This window comes from Trichosurus vulpecula, chromosome 5 (genome assembly GCF_011100635.1).
Source record: "Trichosurus vulpecula isolate mTriVul1 chromosome 5, mTriVul1.pri, whole genome shotgun sequence".
NCBI lineage: Eukaryota > Metazoa > Chordata > Mammalia > Diprotodontia > Phalangeridae > Trichosurus > Trichosurus vulpecula.
In genome coordinates, this window is record NC_050577.1 from 261,545,248 (window position 1) to 261,551,247 (window position 6,000).

Below are 6,000 nucleotides of genomic sequence, written 5' to 3' on the forward strand. Positions count from 1 at the left end.
GAAAGAATTCATGACAAGACATAGAGAGTGTTACAAAATGCAAAATGGATAATTTTGATTATGTTAAATTGAAAAGTTTTTGTACAAACAAAGCCAATGCAACAAAGATTAGGAGGGAAACAGAAAATTGGGAAAGAATCTTTACAACCACTGTCTCTGATAAAGGCCTCATATCTAAAATATACAGTGAACTAAGACAAATATGTAGGAATACAAGTCATTCCCCAATTAAGAAATGTCAAAGGATATGAACAGGCAGTTTTCAGAGGAAGAAATTAAAGATATCCATAGTCATATAAAAAAATGCTCTTAATCACTATTGATTAGAGAAATGCAAGTCAAAATAACTCTCTCCTGTCAGATTGGCTAACATGACGAAACAGGAAAATGATAAATGGTGGAGAGGATGTGGGAAAATTGGATCTTTGTTATATTGTTGGTGGAGTTGTGAATGGATCCAGCCCTTCTGGAGAACAATTTGGAACTATACCCAAAGGGCTATAAAAATGTGCATACCCTTTGACCCAGCAATACCACCTCTAGGGCTGTATCCCAAAGAGATCATCCAAGTGGGAAATGGACCAGTATGTACAAAAATATTTATAGCAGCTCTTTTGTGGTGGCAAAGAATTAGAAACCAAGGGGATGTCCACCAACTAGGGAATGACTAAACAAGTTGTGGTATATGAATGTTAAGGAATACTGTTTTATTATAAGAAATGAGGAGCAGAAGGACTTTATTACAACCTGGAAAGACTTATATGAACTGATGATGAGCAAGAGGAGGAGAACCAGGAGATCAGTATACATGATTAGAGACACATGGCATCTGTAAGGACTAATTTTGATAGACTTGGCTCCTCTTATCAATGCAAGGTTCAAAGACAGCTCCAAAAGACTCATGATGGAAAAAGCTATGCCCATTCAGAGAAGGAATTATGGTGTCTGAAGGCAGATTGAGGCAAATTATTTGCTCTCTTTTTTTTTCTTCTTTTTTGGTTTCGATTCTTCTTTCTCATGATTCATTCCATTGGTTATAATTATTCTTTACAACTGGACTATTATGTAAATAACTTCAATGTGAAGGTATATACAGAACCTACATTAGATTACATGCCATCTTGGTGGGGAACGGGGGATGAGAGGGAGGGAGAGGAAATTTGGAATCCCAAAACTTGTGGAACTGAGTGTTGTGAACTAAAAATAAAAATAAATTTAAAATTCAAAATAAAAAAACATTTAAAATTGCATCTATATTCATTAGGCAAAATTGTCTATAATTTTATTTCTCTTTTTTGGTCTCTTCCCATTTTAAGTATCAGTACCGTATTTGTCTCATAAAAATAATTTGGTAGGACTCCTTCACCAATTTTCCTAAATAGTCTATATAATATTGGGCTTAATTGTTCTTTAAATGTTGATAGAATTCGCTTGTAAATCCATCTGGCCTAGGGATTTTTTCCTAGGTAGTTCATCTATACTTTGTTCAGTTTCTTTTTCTGAGATAGGATTATTTAACTATTTTATTTCCTCTTCTGTTTATGTGGGCAATTTATCTTTTTGTAAATATTCACCCATTTCACTAAGAATGTCAAATTTGTGGGCATACAGTTGGGAAAAATAATTCCTAATTATTCTTTTAATTTCTTCTTCATTGGAGGTGAATTCACCTTTTTCATTTTTTGATATTGGTAACTTGGCTTTCTTCTTTCTTTTTTTTTTAAATCAAATTAACCAAAGTTTTACCAATTTTATAGGTTCAGGCTTCAACTATTTTAAGTAAGGTGAAAGTAGTTGGTTATTAGAAATTCCTATAAAGTCCCTTCCATAGCTAAATCCAGTGAGCCTAAAGATTCTTTTCTAATGCTAACGGTCCCAAGTGTGAGAGTCATAAAGAGCTCTGCTGACTTAAAAAAAAAAAGAAAATAAAAGGAAAAAAAGCCAAGCTTTCTTTGTTTTCTCTCCTTTGCTTAGCTGAGTATGGCATAGTGGAATTAGGAAGCCTTGAGTTCAAATCCAACCTCAGGTCTAATAGTTATGTGACCATGGGTAAATGCCTTAATTTCTCTATGTGCATGGATTGTATTAGACAAACATTGTGGCCCCTTCCAACTTTAAAATTCTATGATTATGTAATATATCTGTAATACAAAATTCTTAATTATAAGCTATTCAAGTTTAAAACTATATTGAGTCTTTTGAGATATCCTGCATTCAACAAATTTTCAAACTTTAAAGTACTATAAAAGTGTCAATTAATATGTTTAAAAATAGAAAATAATCAAAATAAATTCAAGAGCATTTATTGACAGCTCAGGTGAATCCTTCCTTTCTTTGTAGAGGTAGAGAACTGTGGGTATGTCTTTTACATGTACTGCCAGATATAGTTGATGAAATCATTTGTTTTACTTAGCTAACTCTCTCTCCCCCCCCCCCTTCCTTCCTTCCTTCCTTCCTTTCTTTCTTCCTTTCTTTTTTTCCATTTTTATTTTATTATAGTTATGACTGGCTCTTGCTGAGGAATGGTGAAAGGGTATATTCAAGACTTAAAGGAAGCATAAAAACAAAAAATAGTAACAACATTAAACATTAAAAAAGAAAGAAAACTCAGGAAAAGATGACAGCCTAGGATTTAAAAAGTCCCTAAAGAAGACTAGGCATGCCTATGAATAGTGTTAAATGATGGTTATGCCTCAGTATAACATAGCTAGCCAGAGTACAGAGAATTTTATGTTTTGGACTCTTTTTTAAAACATCACTCAGCTATGAACTTTGAAAAAAATGACCATGCAATAATTAAATGATTCTGTGATTCAATAAAATAGATTTGAAGTAGCAGATCAACCACACCCTCATGCATGTGCTTTAGTTACTCATCAATGTCAGAAACATAGAAAGAATATGGGCAGAGGTAACTTAAATATGAGCAATTTTCCAAATTTCTCTATTCCTATGAACAGAGGACATGAATACTTTTTTCCTTCAGAAAGTTTGCGATTTATTTCTTCCTACCCTGGATGCTTTAAATGAACAGTAAGTTTGAAACCTGCCTGTAATTATACTCAGTGACACTTCTGTATATTTCTGTTGTCTAACAGTAGGTTCTTTGAGAGATAAAATTCTGTAGAATTCAATAAAATACAATGCCATTCCTATATTAACTTTAATGAAGCTTTCTCCCTGAGCTCAGATGCTTAGAGAGATTTGAAAAGCAGATAGCCAGGATGCCAGTTGGGTTTTCCAAGCTCACTCAGTCTGAGCAGAGACTCATGCAGCTTCATTAACATACACATGTTAGTGGAGCCACAGTCAGCATCCCTATTTTGTGGTGTGGTTGCTTACTGGTAATACCATTCCTAGGAGGATTTGGGACTCTTAATTGTGTTGTGAATAGTTTACAGTATTGAGCTCTGGAATGGAAATTAAAAGAAGAACATTTTATTTGTGTGCTGGTTAATTAAATAGCAGCCAGCTAGGTCTACAGAAATCTCTACAGATTTGGTTTGCAGGGCCATGAAAAAAATCTTTTTGAATGTCAGTCCTAATGCTGTGGGTAATATAGGTCTAAAAAATGCTAAAGTCCAAAAATGGGTTGGGAGTTTTTACCTAGACACAAAAGCTCACCTAAGTTGCTTCCAACTGTCAACTGACCAGTAAACTCCCAGTAAATCTAATCTACCTTTCAAGTTTATAATAAATGGATAAATCATAAATCCTTAATAGTATATGGTTCATTATTAGCATGTAATATATTTCAAATAATAAGGAGAGAAGGGGGCAGGGAGCAGGCTCACAAAATTGATGGCATGATAAGCACAGCTTTTGCATGGAAGAAAAAGAAATCACTAGGCAGCACTGAAAAGCTTTTTGGCTCTCTGACAGCTGCAACATCTATATGCAACACTTACAAGGAACCTGGTTGAAGAAAGAATAAGGTGAGAGAGAATACATTCACCCAGGCTTCTCTAGGGCTCTGTTTTAACAATCTGGCTAGCAGCTGCTGTGTGAGTGTAAAACCAACAACAGCCAGCACACAGAACACTGCAAACCCAGGTCCTTTTGATCTGCTTTATCAAGGAAAGCAATGTTAAGGGGTTAACAATCTTACTTAAATCTGGCATTTCAGGGGAAAAAAAACCAGCACCCTGAATTACAGACCAAATATAATTCATTGTTATCAACATCTGAGCATTCAGCCTGGGAGCTCATTACAAAGTCTGGCCTAGAGTCACATGCCACTCCTGCTGTGGCTCAGAGCTCCCAGAGAGAACTCCAACCTCTGCTCTTATGTATCCTATTCAGGGGCCCGAAGGCCCCGACCCCACCCAGGCTGGGTGTGGAAAAGTTCCCCACCCCGACCCCACCCAGGCTGGGTGTGGAAAAGTTCCCCACCCCCAATAGCACATCAGATACAAATCAATCATTGACTCCCAATTGTCTCAGTGCTGCGAAATACAAAAACATTCCACTTTATCTGACCCATTCAAACAAAGGCCAAGATCATTAAAGGTCAACAGCAAAAAGTCCCACCTTAATTACTATTACAAGCTCCAACTTTAGCTTCTCACAGTCATGGATAGAGCTGTGTGGTATACACAGACACGCAGACACACACATACAGAGAGAGAGAGAGAGAGAGAGAGAAAGAGAGAGTTCTCTTTCTTTTATTTTTGGACCTTGGGTGCATATCTAAGCATGCCTTACCTGGAGATTTTTTTTTTCAATTTTTTACCTCATTTATAGATAAAGCTGACCCAAAAAAGGGTGATATTTTTGCACATAATTCATTTTTGAATTGGGACAAAATAAATCCCCTCAAATATTCAGGAATGTAGTATATAAGGAAGAGATGAAGTGAATTTTATATACACTCAGTTAATGGAGAGGAAAATAAAAATAATTTAAGGAAAGAATGAGATATAATGCAAAAATGTAACTTTCATGAACATCACAAACAAGAATATCAGTGTTGCAAGATACCTAGCTGACAAAGTAATAGCTAGCAAGTTTAGGCAAGTTTTTTTTTTCTTTTTTGTTTTTATTTTATTTTATTTACGTTTAATTTATTCAGCATTCATTTCCACAAGATTTTGAGTTAAAAATTTTCTCCCCATTTCTACTCTCTCACCCACCCCAAGGCGGCACATATTCTGATTGTCCCTTTCCCCAGTCTGTCCTCTCTTCTATCACCCCTCCCCCATCCATCTCCTTTCTCTTTACTTTCTTGTAGGGCAAGATGAATTTCTATACCCCATTGCTGGTATATCTTATTTCCCAGTTGCATCTAAAAACAATTTTTAACATTTGTTTTTAGAACTATGAGTTCCAAATTCTCTCCCTTCTTGCCTCCCCACACACCCTCCTTGAGAAGGCAAGCAATTCAAGACAGGCTATACATGTATTGTTATGCAAAACACTTCCATAACAGTCATGTTGTAAAAGATTAGTTATATTACCCTCCATCCTATCCTGTCCCCCTTTATTCACTTTTTTGCCTTGACCCTGTCCCTTTTCAAAAGTGTTTTCTTTGACTACCTCCTGCTCCAATCTGCCCCCTTCTATCACCTGTCATCCCCTTCTCCCCTACTTTCCTTTAGTGTTAGATACTCAGTTTAGTGTCTATGGTTATTCCCTTCTTAAACCAAATTTGATGAGAGAAAGATTCAATTATTCCTTTTCACCTACCCCCTCTTCTACTCCATTACAACAGTTTTTTTTTTTCTTTCCACTTTTATGTGAGATAATTTACCCCATTCTGTCTCTCCCCTTCTGCCAATATGGTCCCTTTTCACCCCTTAATTTTATTTTTTAGGTATCATTCTTTCATATTCAACTCATCCTGTGCCCCTCTGTATATATATATGTATATATATATATATATATATATATATATATATATATATATATATATATATATATATATATATATATATTCCCTTCAACTACCCTAATACTGAGAAAGGTCTCATGATTTGCAAATATATTTCCATGTAGGAATGT